Source organism: Zeugodacus cucurbitae, chromosome 4 (assembly GCF_028554725.1).
Source record: "Zeugodacus cucurbitae isolate PBARC_wt_2022May chromosome 4, idZeuCucr1.2, whole genome shotgun sequence".
Lineage (NCBI taxonomy): Eukaryota > Metazoa > Arthropoda > Insecta > Diptera > Tephritidae > Zeugodacus > Zeugodacus cucurbitae.
The window spans coordinates 44149971-44165075 of NC_071669.1; the positions used below are offsets into that span (position 1 = coordinate 44149971).

At 32.3% G+C, this 15105-nt stretch overlaps 1 long non-coding RNA gene across 1 annotated transcript in view; it reads left to right on the top strand.

Moving 5' to 3' along the window:
* Positions 1–1113: 1113 nt before the first annotated feature.
* LOC128921308 (uncharacterized) overlaps positions 1114–15105 on the top strand; it is a 36773-nt gene continuing 22781 nt past the window's right edge. Inside the window, exons 1-2 of the long non-coding RNA XR_008470758.1 lie at positions 1114–1526; positions 7275–7908. This is a non-coding gene — a long non-coding RNA (uncharacterized LOC128921308). The remainder of the gene's footprint in view (positions 1527–7274; positions 7909–15105) is intronic.

The window sequence follows — 15105 nt, forward strand, 5'->3', positions numbered from 1 at the left end:
GCAAAATTGTTTACAAGTCTCATTATGGTCCATCTGCTCGGAGGATTGTCACCAAACGTGCGCCTATACTCTCTTTGAACCGAAACTACGGACTCCAGTGCGTGATAGCGGCGAACAATCCAAATTCTTGTTTCTGTGTCCCAGTTATCAATTTTTGTTAAATGTTAAAGTCAATCTGCAAAATAAAATAAAAATTAACCAGATTCATTAAATAGAAAACAAGTTATTTAATTTTTTTTTTGGCTTTCATCAGCCACCCTGTATTCTGGACGCCAACTGTTAGATCACCTCTCAGAGGCTAGATTATGCTCCCGATTTATTAGAGTACCGTCGTAAAATTGAAAGTTTGTCATTCAAAAACCTGAGTCGGATGATAAAAATTAAACTTCTCCGAAATATCCAGAAACAGTTCAATTAGTCTCTCGTACATTATTAGATACTCAGCCTTCAATTTTATCACCTTTGTTACAAGATCGTAAACAGTAAAAACCAGAATTGGTATTTTTAGTGAGACCTTAAAGCGTTTTGTTTTGTGGACTTGCTTTTATCAGTTAGCTTCCCTACTTATCGCAGGTTTTTATAGACCATTATAATTCAAGAATAATTATAATTGTACGTTTGATCAGGTGTTCGATACACTTATGCTTATGTATAAGCGCTTTATTAAAATTTGGTAACGGAAGGAAGAGCAGAGTTGGGTGTACATTTGTGTGACTACCTTCCTTTACTTAGTGTAACTCAAACTCAGATATAGCTGTGAATTTTCTAACTGTTGATTGTATACTTCTAAGAGAAATAGCAGAAGTTTAAGAGAAAGCTTTTCAAATACATTAAACTCTCAAACTCTCTACTAGAGAGACAATAAGTATATTTTTCTTAGTTCGCTCCCAATCGGCAGGTTGTCCGGGACAGCCAGAAAATCGACTGTTGCTTCTCTGTCAATGTATACGTGTCACACACACGACAGCAACAAGAACAACCACAACAACAATGTACTTTATTGGAATGGTACACTAAGAATGATTTTAAACGGAGGTTAGGGGCGCATGTAGTTGTTGCGGAGCTGTAAACGGAGTAAATACAGGAGCAACAGGACTTTTGCCGTGAGACCAAACGAACCGAACCAAATGCGAGCCGAATACGCGATGCCGTGAGTAAGCTATGGGGGAATGGCTGGCAAACAGCAAACGAATGTCGAAAACAGGAGTCCACACGAAAGCGTAGTGTAGCGCTAAGCGCTTAGCGGCAAACGAAGACGGATACCCGTGCCTGGCAAGGCGATTGGTGAGAGCGCCCATATACACACACTTGTATGTGTGCATGTGTGTGTGTGGGTAGGTGTGTAGCCTTTCAGGCTGGCTTACAGCCTGAACCGACATTTCGCAATCACTTGCACAGTTCGAGTCGAGCCGTTGCGAGGATAAGTCGCTGAACGCGGAAAGTGAACTCAGCCAGAACAGCGAATAGTGGAGGCAAACAGTAAATACACACTACTCTGCTGTGCTCTGGAGTGTACCTGTTAGTGCGTTAGTATTGGTGTTGATGATGGTGCTGGTGTTAGTGTTAGTGTTAGTGTGATTGTGACTGTGTTGCTGTCGCGCAGGTGTTGGTGATACGCGCTTTTTGCAAAATGTATAATTATACTTTGAAACTTTATGGCTGTGGCTGCCGTGGTGTTAGTATGTTGTAGCTGTGTGCGTGTGTGCGTTTGGTTTAAAGGTGTGCTGGCCAAAGGCTTGCCTGAAGGTGTGCTTCCCTTTATGCACATATATACAGTTATATTTTTATATATGTGTATTTGGTTTCTTCTGGCAAGTGACTAAGTGTTGGGTCATAAAGAACGGTGAATTGCTGCCTGCAGCTATTGGACAAAATTGAGAAAAACAGCAAAGTGCAACGCAGCGTCAATTTCTATATACATATATACTATATAGCTTATATATAATATAAGCGGTTGTGTGTATGTGTTTGCTCAGTGATTGGAGTTGTTAAAGTTGCTCGCGAATGAAGGTCAAACGAAAATTTAAAGCTGAAGTTTGTGTGCTGTGGAGTTGTGAAAGTTGCTATTTTAATTTTATACAAAGTGTTTTATGCGAAAATGGAGATTTTATTAACTGAAAAGGAAAGTGTGTTTGTGGTGTAGCGATAATAATGTATTTTATTGCTTTGCTTAGTGGTTTTTAATGAAATCTTAAACTTTGTTGTTTAGATTTTTTTAGTATACAACAAAAATAACAATTTAAGTATATGTTCAAAGTACTTGCTTGGCGAGTAAGTGTTTCGATTTGAAAAATTTTGATGAATTTTTTCACCTGCTTGCATTCTATTTCAATTACATATCATAAGTATGTAAATTTTGGCAATTTTAAGAGTATAAAGCTTTTAAATATTTCTTTTAAATGTTTATTTAATACAAATAAAAATTAATTGGAACGAATAATATATCTTCTGTGAAATAAAAACTCATTAAATATGTGAAAAATAATACTTGTACTGTTCTTAAAAAATAAAAATAATATTTTTTGAATTATTGACAATAATGTGGGAAATATTTGTTTTTATTTAAATAATATTTCTTTAGAAAATAATTTTGCTTTACCCAACTAGTTTAGATTTGAAAATTTTTGGTTCAAATAATAACATTCAAAAACGAAATGAAAAATAAAAATATTGATTTTCAAATGTTTATTAAAATTTTAAACAAGTTTAAATTTAAATTTTTATAAATACTAATTTAATATGAATAGAATTACATTACCAAATAACTTTCGCCGAAACTGAAACGAAAAAAAATGTGCCAAATTAAGAATAAATTTTTAATCTACTAAATGTGGATGTTATAGAAGCATATATTAGAAAAATATATATTTTTATTACCGATACATTTTAAATCATATTTTTTAAATTTTTAGTTTTTTTTTTTAATTTACTTACATAAATTTGGTCAAAATTATATTGCCAGAAAACTATGAAGGTTAAACGAAAAATTTTAAAATTATTTCGAATGTAGTGTTTGAAACTAATAATAATTATTATTACTAATATTAAATTGATATAGCAAATGTAATGGATTTACTCGAAAATACTGACTTTAAAGTATTAACTTATAATACTAATTATGATACAATTAATGGCCAATAAATTTTTTGTGGTAAATTAAAAAAAAAAATAAATAAATTTAGAACTTCGATTTTCGGAATTGAAAATATTGCGTTAATACTGTTAATGACTATTTTTTGTTATTTTTATTTTTTTTATTTTCAATAAAATTCTACACAAAACATTTTGTCTTTAAATAAATTTTTATATTAAATGCTTAAATAAAAAATTAATTCTTTAGAATATTTTTGCCGAAGTAACTCTCGTGTTTCGTGCTAGAATATTACAAAAATCTGCAAATCAAACACAAAATAAGAAAAAACAAAAAGGTGTTTTAATAAGATCTAAATAGAATTTTTACATGAAATTCTTTAATAGTCACCACACTATGTAAGTACTCTATTATTATTTAGTACTCGATATTTATTTATACTTTAATAATAAATGAATTCCAAATAAGATATCTAAAATTAATATAGCTAAAAGAATTTCAAGCTCAAACACATTGAAAATATTTAAAATAAATTTCTTCTAAAATTACGAAAATTCGCAATAAATATATTCTATATTTGATCTTAATTTCCAAATAAATCTCCGTATTGGAAATCGAATATTTAAATCTAATTGAATCTCAGCAGTAAAAGTAGCCAAAACTACTTTTAAACTTTTACTCTTGATCATTATGTTATTCTACTTGGAACTCAAAACTATTTTTGTAGGGTCACTTCATTGAATCAACTGGATTTTGTTGTCTAAAATTCTTGCTATGAATTTCGATTAGGCAATAGAATGTGTAACAAATAAATAATATTAAATTAAATAAATAATATAAAATATTTATTTCTTTGACTAAAGTAGATTTTCAGAAATGTAAATTTTTCTGAATAAGTTTAAATATTTGGGCTTATAAATTCGTCTCTATTTTTTGCATAAAAACTTTGCCACGCCCATTTTGAGCTTATCTCTTAGGGAGTTATATATACTCGTTTATACAATTTAACAATGAAATTACTAATTTTAAATGGAATCATTTAAGGTATGAATGCGGTGGGCAAAATAAAATAGTGTTGATAGCATCTGTAGATTCAGGTACCTGAAATATTACGATATACAATATGTACATTCTACAGCGGGTGGTAAAGGGTTAATGAAATGAATATTAGAATATTTATAGGCTCGCAATGCTTTGCGCCCCAATGACGAATCAATTGTGACCAATCAATCGATCAACCGATTTTTTGCAACATAATACCTTGTTTGTACAAGCCAATAGGGTCGGCTTTCATGCCTAAAGTAAATACGATATACAATATGTAAATACATCCTATTTTTGAGTTCTAACTAGCTAATTTCTATAGAGTTTGATATATTTTTTCACAATTACATTTCTAGGTAAAATTGAAAGTCCTTGGAGAGGGTATTCTGAAGCAACCCTTTGATTTGACAAACTGCTGAGCAATCATTCCACAGCTTCTGATTCGTGTGTTTTACACTGCCTTTTGTGCACTATAATTGCTGGGAAATACTTTAATCGATACAAATCTCTTACTTTTATTATTGAGGTATTCAAAAAGTTTAAAAAAAAGTGATTACGTCTTATTTTGAAATTTGCTTTTTTGCTAGACTAACTACAATACATGTATGTATGTAATTGGCGTTGCAACCGTTTAGCCGGTTATAGCCGAATCGACGATAGTGCGCCACCTCTCTCTCTCCTTCGCAGTTCGGCGCCAGTTGAAGATCCCAAGTGTAACCAGGTCGCTCTCCACCTGGTCCCTCCAACGGAGTGGAGGCCTTCCTCTTCCTCGGCTTCCTCCGGCGGGTACTGCGTCGAACACTTTCAGGGCTGGAGTGTTTTCGTCCATTCGGACAACATGACCTAGCCAGCGTAGCCGCTGTCTTTTTATTCGCTGAACTATGTCAATGTCGTCGTATAACTCGTACAGCTCATCGTTCCATCTACATACTGTAACTAAAAAAGGTCAGTCAGCCAAAATAACTAAAATAAGTCAATCTGTTTGATTGAAAATTAAAAGCATCGCAGCTCGTAAAAATAGTAACCTCTGCACATAATTCATACCAAATGAAAGATTGAAAATTCGTAACGCTAGTAAAACCTTTTAAATTAGGCAATTATATGGCGACAAGCACCATGCATAATTATAGCAACGCGTTCTTTAAGCTCAAGTGCGCAAGTGGCTGTGTGTGCGTATTTGTGAAAGCGCCTGATTGCAAGACATATGTGAAAATTACATGTTAATTATGTACTTGAGTGTGTGTAATAACCAAACCTTTGTGCTCGTGGGCGCCGCGCCTAAGATGGCTTTCGAAAGCGCTCGAGTATAAAATTTGCTGACCTTGAAACACATATGCTGAACTTGACCTCGGCTTTTGTTAGAGAAAGTCATAGCTTTGTTTAGTAAATAAATTTTTGAGTACATTTAATATTTCTTAATGGCATTTTAGGTTAGAATTTAGTCAAGAGAAATATTTTTGCAAAATACTGAAAATATAAATTTTAACCATTTTATATTCAAAGACAACTCCAAAAATTTTAAAAATTATTTATGTAAAATTTTAGCTTTTTCATTAAGGAATTAAGCGCTTTAAAGTTAAACCAATTTTTTTTTGTTTTTGCATTTGATTAGTGAGATTTCTAAAAAATTTTCATATTCCAGGTTACTTTGCCTATGCAAACAGAATTTTGTTTGCTTTAGAATGCTCGCTCACTTTCAATTTGCGTTTTGAATATTTTTGCCTTAAAATACCGTTACTACTAACCACAAAAAGCATACAATGTTACATCTCTATATGCATACATTGCAAAGACACACTCAAACTTGAAGTCTAACGAATGACCAATGACTGGACTGTCTGCTCAATCATTCATGCAGACAACTGAAGTGACAGACAGGCTGCTAAGCAGACCGTTAGGCAGGCGAACAACTACTCAGCTATGCATGTGTGTGTGAGTGTGCGTGTAAGTGGTCGCCGAAAAGTTCGTTTGGAAAGCTTTTCACGTTTTGGTCAAATTCACCTGACAAAGCGTAATCAACAGTGATGGCCGAAAAGCGAATCGCAAAGTGAAGAAGAGAAGAAAAGCAGAAGAATTGAAGCTGGGAGCAGTAAGTGGGTCTCTAGCAGGTGTGTTTTTGTAGCCAGCAGTGTGTGTGTTTGTGGTCAGCTTAGTGTTTTAAATCCCCTTTGCTGCTAGGTATTTCGTGGGCTATGTTTGCGCTAAATTCCTACCTTGGGGCTCCACAGCAGCTTAAACTGATTTTAATTCTTCTATTTCTGCTACGTTTTTTCCTATTCTTTTCTACTTGATCAAAAGGAAAGTGGATTTGGTTGTTGGTTTTACCTTGAAGTGCCTTTGAGTGATTGAATTTTGTATGAAAGTCTAGCTTGTCCATCTTCATTTGCCACGAATGTCATTCACTGGCGGCGCTTGCAAGACGAATGGTCGGCAAAGAGCACGGGATTAAGCTTTGCATGTCTTTGTGTGTGCGTGTTTGTATGCTTTGTGTTCGTTTTATGTATTTTGGGTGGCTTAAAATTTGTCAAATAATGAGCGATGTGCTGGCGTTATTAGCAGCCTTTGGGAATAATTATTTGCAAGTGCTTAATGGTATTTAAATTGTTGTGAAGGGAGTAGGTGCATAAGGGATGGATTATTATATTTTAAGGATTTATTTTTTAAATTTAAAATAAAAAATAATAACTGGTAAAAAATATATATTAAAATGTATATATATGTATAGTAAAAATATTTTTATCACTTATATTAAAAAAATAATTAGAAAATGTGCAATAAATATAAATTTTTAGTAAAAAAAATTTAATTAAAAAAAATTTAAAATTAATCAAAATTTGAAAAAAAAAAACGATTAAGTAAAAAAATTAATAAAAAAAGTAATTATTATTTTTAAATTTTTTAATAAAATTTTGATTCAACGTTTATCAATTTTGTAAGTCTTTACTTTAAAATTCTTTTATAAACACAAAATCTAAAAGACACGAAATCTTAAAACTTTAAAATTGGTTGTAGTTCAAATTTTAATATTGAACTCGAAAACACTCCTCTGATTTAAGTGTGTGATTGATGTCTTGTAATAAATTTTCATTAAAAATATTTGAAAATTAAAAGAAAAATCGAAATTATTTAATTCTCACAGATGAACTTCTAAATTATTGATGAAATATAAATAAAAACGCAGAAGACAGTTTCAATTGACTAACATAAAATATTTATGGAAATTCAAAAAAAGCAACAAATGTTAAGAAAAATAAATAAATAACGAAAAATTAAAAAAAAAAAAAACAAATAATTAATTAACAATCTACATATAAAGTGTATAAAAATCAAGGAAGAAAACAGAAAAAAAATAAAATGCAAAATTCCGAAAATATTTTGAAATCTGAGAATTCTAATTATCGTTAACTATTGCTGTAAGTGAAACATGTTGTGCAACTATAAATAATTAATAACAAAAAAAAAAAAAAATAAATAAAAAAAACTAAATTTGTTTGTTTAAATGAAATCGACATATCTACTAAGTGAATTGTGAATACGAGAATACTTATCAGTGAATATTACATAAATACAAATACAATAATATAGGAAATCAAATATAAATGTATATAAATATATATGATGAACAAATATATGCATAACTAAAACAACAAACAACTACACAAATTTAACTGCAGCACCAGCAAGTGACAACGTTTATAATTCATTGTTAATAAATTAATTCAGCAGCTGCGGCTAATTGAGCAAGTGTGAGCGACCACAGGGTATATGATTTGGTAAGTTTTCACACACATTTATGATATGAATTTTAATATAATAAATTGTATAATTAATGCATGTTTATATCTACGGTTAATAAATTGGTTCCATGGTAATGAAAAGTTGCGCATAGCACATGGTGTACCACTGATTAGCAAAATACATACATATGTATATATAAGTAATTTTTATAAATGAAGTGGGAAATATTACATTGAGGGTTTTGTATACAAAATATTTATTTGTTAGAAATGATATTATAATATAATTTTAGATAATAAATAATTTAATTTTAATAAATACTAAAACACGCGCTCGAAACGCTAAAAGCTGCTATACAAGCTTCTTAACTGGCTTAGTATAGAGTATTTTCAACAGCAAAAATAAGTTTACGCTGCTTAAATATCCTTTATTCCAAACTTTTACATTTATTTCTAGACAAAAGTTTAAATTGCATTTTCCTTCATTTCGTGCAACAGTGCGTATGAGTAACATGCTGTTATGAATAAAAATTAACTTTATTTCTGTTAAATATTTTTCCAATATGTGGTTTCACTGCAAAGTGACATGCACACACACACATCTAACCGTAATTATATAATAAACAGAAACAGGAAATTTCCCACTTCATTTGGTTTTAATAAAATTCAACGCTTTCGTGGCGCACCAAAACAACAGTGAAGAAATACAAGTAATACACGAGCAGCCTATCAAGCCATATGTGCTTGTGTATGTGTGCATATGTGTGGCAAGCACATGCTGTGTATTGCCTTTCATGTGGCGAGGCATGTCAGAATTAAAATTGCAAACTGCGTAAGCTTTTTCCTGACAGCTATATGAAAGCAGCGAAAGCGAAATTGGAGTAGGCATATTTCATTAATTAAATACGCTTTTGTTAAGTGAAAGTATTTATTAAAATATGCCTTTGAAATGCGTGTTTGACATGAAAGGCACACAGTGTGTGGTTTCAAATTTAAACAAAGGAATGGAAGGAATGTTGGAAAAGCTGGGTGTGTAAAGTTAAAAATAAATTTATATAAACATTTTTGCTTGGAAATTTGCTCGAAAATAATGCGCTAATATTTTTTGAGACTGAGAAATTTTTTTAAATATTTTTAGGCCTCATATAAAAAGTTGTGTCATAAAAGAAAAAAATATTTGCGACGAAAATATGCACGAGAAATGCTTATGATAATTTTTTTATATTTTTAAATATTTTCCTCCCAAAAATATGTTGTGAATATGCTGTGGAATAATTTTAGGAATTATGAAAATATTTGAAAATTTGTATAGACTATGAAAACAAAAGCTTTTATGGTTCGAAGAAAAAGTTATATATTTATATAATACTAATGTTTCTTATGTGTTCTGTATATCAAAACAAGGGAATTTACTCTAAAATTAAATGGGGAGAAAAAGAAAAATATTTTGGATTGAAATAGGAACTAGTAAAAAAGAAAATACTGAAATTTTGTATACACTTACTATTTATCAAGATTAAAGGCATGAGGATTTTTTTATATGTATTAAAATTTTATATAGAAAATATTTTCAAGTATTCTTACAGAAATTTCTGAATCTTCTACCATTTTTTTTGAATTTTTTTTTTTGTATTTTGGACTCAGTTCCAATTTCCAATTCCAGTTCAAATTTAGTTCCAAGTTGTTAATACAATATGGAAAATATTATCGGATAAGCTTGGTGATTTAACTTGCAGTCTATATATTTATATATTAATCAACCGGAGGAGTTGTCGAACAATTTCTGACATTTTTAGTACTCAAATCATAATGTGCCAAAAATCATGCTATCATCTTTCACATATTACTGGTGTTTGGTATCGCAGTTTATAGTAAATACTCATTATATGATGGCTAAGGAAGGGTTTGGACCGATTTCGACAATATTTAGGTGAGAGGTGACACATACTTGTAGCACAAAAGCTGGTTCTGGCTAACGCATTAATATCTTCATTAGTATTGTAATAAAATTATTAATTATGAAAAGAAAGTGTGCGCTTCCTTTCAAAATGGACAGAATGACTATGCAAAACAATTATTTTCAAATTTTTTCAAAGCTGCGCCTTCTTCAAATTCTCGATTTTTTCATAATTTTTCATTAAATTGTGTCTGAGAAAACAATTTTTATCGATAATAATAATCGATAATAATAGAAAATGTAGTTCAGTAGTCAGGGTAGAAATTTGAGACTAATCGGTTCAACTATTTCCGAGATATCTTGGTCACCGACTTCCAAAAGAATCTTGGCACAGTTTTGGGAAAAACAAGGCGCCCCACAGGCCTACTTCTTTCAAATGAGTCGTTACAATTATGTGTGTAACTTCAAAAATAGCCGTCCAATTGACTTGAAAAAATTTCATTCAAATATATTTGATAAATTTTTGGTTCGGAAAGTAATTGTGAAAAGAAATACAAAAAAATCTGAAATATTATAACAAATCTTTGCTGTTCATGCAACAAATTGCGAACGTCAAGTGGATATAATAATTATTTTAATTTTTTTAATTTTTTTATTTGTTTTCTCAAGAATATTGTTCAAAGATAGCACAAAAATGTATAGGACGCCTTAGAAAAATAGTAAAAAATACTGAAAAGACACTACAATTATCCACTATATTTCATGATATTATATTCCACTAAAAGTTTCATCTTTAATTTTAGGATATTTAACAAAGCATTTCACATTTACATACATAAACACGATTGCTTGTTCTTCACTATCATACATCTGTAAACCCACCGTTTTCAATCAAATCTACAACCGGATTTACACACCAACTTTACATCGTATACAGCTCTCTCCAGCATAAAAATAACTTTTTCACATTTCCTGCTATTTTAGTTACTCCCCAAAAACAAATTTTAATGAATAATCACAGAGGCATACAACAAAAAAGAGATAAACTGGGAAATGTGTGTTGGCCTAATTCCCTTTGGAAAGCGCACAACACATGCACACACATGTGTAAACAACTGCGCTATTCATTTGAAGCGAACAACAATAACAACAACAATGGAGAATACATGCATTCACAATTTTAATGAATTTTTATGAGCTGGGCAAATTTTTTGTTTACACTTTACCACTTTCCGTAGCCGCACACACACATACATATATCAACATTCACACACACACACTTGCAGTCTAAAGCTCATGTGTGTGTGTGTGTGTTTTGCTTTATTTATCTCTTTTTTGCCTCCAACTAGCTATGCACTAAACGAGAGTTTTCGCTTTCATTACCGCACAAAAGTCGGCAACAAATAAAACCCACAATATAACAACAAGCGAGCAACAAAAGCAAAAAAAGAAACAACAACAGCACAATGCTTGTGCAAATGTGTGTGAAATGAAATGAAAATGGAAATGAAAATGCCATCATTGGTAATTTTCCCAACGGTATTGTGAGCGCCCGTGTGCGCTTTTTTTGCGAGTTGCGATACAGTTTTATATATATATGGGGGTATAGAATTTTACAAGGATTTGTTGCTGGCGTAACCTGTAGGAAATATATTGTGTTTAATGTTCGACGTTTAGCGCTTGATAAGCTGCTTAAAGGCACTAGCACCACGGCTAAAACTAACGATGTGTGAGGCTTCACTCGGCATGTTGTAGTAGTTACATTACTTTGTTATTGGTCACAATCATTTTGAACATATTGTTAAGAATTACCAGCAGAATTTAAGAAATCTGGTTCATAACATTTTAAAATGTACGAAATCGGTTCGAAACCACGCCTACTTTCCTTATACCACAACTTTAAGTCTATTTGAAGGGAACGGCCTTTATAATATGTATATACATTAAGCCCCAGTGAAGATATCGGAACAATACTATACACAAATACTGCATTTCCAGCGTGACATCGTCCGGCTAAAAATCAAAAATCTATAACCTTTCAAGGTCCCAGATATCGAACATTAGGACCTCAGACCGAAAAATGGTTAAAACACTCAGATATTTTAAAGAAATTCAGAATTAATATTTTTCTTCTAACAATGTGTCTCCGTGCCTAGAATGGGTGAAATCGAGTCATAACTTCCCCTAGCTTCCATATATATAGTGTTATCAAAACTGCTATTGGATGTAAAATGAATAAAAAAATTAAGTTTACAGAGTTGAATCTTGGATGAATGAAACGAATCTGAAGAAGGATGTTTGATTAGCAGACATCGTTTACTTATTATTCTCTTTGTCAATAAAGATTCTAATGATATTTTAGGCAGCTCACGGATCTTAATTTTAAAATTTAAAATTTAGTTAATTGAGTAAAGAAACTGAATATTTTTATAGCCTTCTCGCACAGGAGCTAATTGATCAATTAAACGGCCTTTGCTCGATTAAATCGGTGATTTAGACAGAATCGGTCGGGTTGAAAACGAAATCCAACTCTGCGATAAGGAACGTATTTGTAAGTAATACTACTCGACGGTAGATGTCGCTGCTGGAAATAATGGAAAAATTGCAATCAGCTGTTGAAACTTACAAGCTTCTTATGAAAAGCAAAAACAAGATGTATAACAGCTGATCGATAATCGAGTAGCCGACAGTGCGAAGGGAAAAATTTGGTTTTTCAATTAAAATTTTATTTCATCAATTAATTTGGCTGTGCGAAAAGGCTCTTAGGTATAGTTCAATAAGTAAATATACTTAATTAATAATATCACTGTACAACACTCAGATGGGATTTGGACCAAACTAAATTTCGTGGGATATTGAGTCTTTAAACTTGACAGAAACATTTTATACACCACAAAATTAAGAGGAAAATGTAGATTATATGCATATTTTAGATTTTTTATTATCTATGAATCTAGTTTCGATTTATTTTACAAATAAAAAAAGTTTTGTGAGATAATTTTAATTATATAGATCAATAGTAGTTTTATCAGAAAGAAAATTACGCTTTACTTCACTGAAGAGCGTTTTTGAACATAGTCTTGTTGGTCTCTCATTTATAACTTCCCTATTATTTAAATTATCACTTGGAAGTTGTTGTTATGTCAAGTAATTTACGTTATTAGTAAAGTAATATTTGTTATTATTATGTGTATATGGAAACTCGTTTTAGGAAACGAAGGAAATATTATATAATGGCAGCATTTATAGACACAGTTTTGAGGAAAACAAGCTCGGAGCTACTTATTTAACAGTGGAAAATACAATGACTATAAGCCTAATTAGAATATAAAAAGCAGGAAAAGAAAAGAAATTTGCAAAATTTCCTGCAGGCTCCTGTCTGTGAGTACCATAAATTGTCTACATATAAGCAGTCGCAGCCGAGGATCAACAATTTCTGTCATTGTTGTGCTTTTCAAGCGCTTTGTAACTTTTGTTTTTTCATACACTCTCCGCTCATTTATATGCGGAGCCATCCATACACATACAGACATGCACACACACATAAATACATATCTGTACACATTATTTGTTTTTTCTACACTTGGCAATCAGTCTCCGCATGTGTGAATGGCATTGTTTTTGTTAATAGAAGATACTCAGCGCCACAGCAACTGGTGGTCCTCATTCACATCCCTCCTTCGCCCGTTTACAGTTACTCTCACTCTTGCGAAACAGTTATTCGCGCAATGAAATATTGTAGTCCAAAACCGCTATCGCACAAGCACAACGGGGCGTATGAGTGTTATTGTTTCGCTCCACACACTTGGAATGCCGTTAGCACTTTTTGTTGTGTTGTTGTGTTGTTGTTTCGCTGTTACTGTAGGGTGTAGTGGTAGCTTCCCATATTTAGTTGTCAAAGTGTATCAGCGTGTGTGTCTGTGTGAGGCGGCAGCGCTGCTGATTCGAGTCATATCTCCTTTAGTGGCTGTGTTAGTCGAAACACACATCCCTGAAATGAAATAATGGCAAAAAGTGTGTAGTGACAACAGTTATGGTTGCAAATTGCGAAAAAAGTGAAAGTTGAGTAGACTAAAGATTAGTTTTGTTGCATATAAAAAAAATTGCCACAGCTTTAGTGTATGTAAGCTCATTGGGTATGAAATGTAGTCGCTTTTGTTGCTGTTGATTACAGTTGATTTCTCTTATTTTGCTTTGATGTCTTCTTTCGCCAGATTTTCGAGTTTTTTTGTAGGCCTAAATATGTGATATTTAAATGTAAATAAAATGTGTAATTTTTTCGTTAAATGATACATGGAAAATGAACTTAGGAATTCACATACGATTTAATGTTTATTATTTGGGAAATTCTTTGAATTACATTAGTTAATTTTTGATACGCAACTTCGTAAATCGCATATCTGCTCGGAGCTTGTACTTTTATTTGCGGTATGTTTCGTTGTCATATTGTAAACTACCTCTGACGAGAATCGAACCCGATACCTTTTGATGACTACTGCATAAAAGGGTACCGGGTTCGGATCATGAAGAAGGATGAGAATAAGATGATCACCGTGTAAACTCTTAGGGTTTCCGAATGAGGACCCGCTGGATTGTCAAGTACGTAGCTAAGAACTAGACTCAACCATCTGACATCAATCTTCATCCATTTCTCTTGTATAGTATTTGGTGAAGAGAAGATGTCGTCTACTTCTCGGCTATCCCTGCCTACATTATAAAAGTGTCTTGCTTTTGTGGCACTGCTTCATTCGGTTCCTTCCCGTTTGGGTTTTTAGGCAGAGTTTTCGACGGTTCTTTGTGAGAGCGTTTCCTTTTCTGTGACTTGGTTTACATTATGATTTCTTCGGGAGGTGCCGATTGCTTCTTTTCCAGGAAGCTTTCGTACTCCTTCACTATCTGCTTTAGTCTCCTTCTCATATACTTAAAAGCCGGCAGTCCGATCTTTGGCTATCTTTCTTTGGCCACTTGATTTAAGGATTTATTTCTTTTTTTGGCTGGTTTTTACATTTGGCAGAGAACTTTAACAGCTTTAGAGGTGGAGAGTTCCATATTAAGGTTTGGGGTACTCTGGCTGGCTCCCCCTATTTTAAGTACTTCCACTACCGGCGTACTGTTATCGTTTCTTGGATGGATACGAGGAGAAAATCTTCATCAGTTTCAGTGATTTGATTCCAATACGTTGTTGTCATTTCCGTAGTCCCTATTATTATAGCAATTGTCGTCAAAGTGTTTTTGTTTTTCTTTGGTATGGTTCATTTTTGGTTCAACGAGTAAGCCGGAACAGGTTGGTCACTCGTCCGCGAACTCGGTCAGCGGTGGGACCGTTTACGACCAGC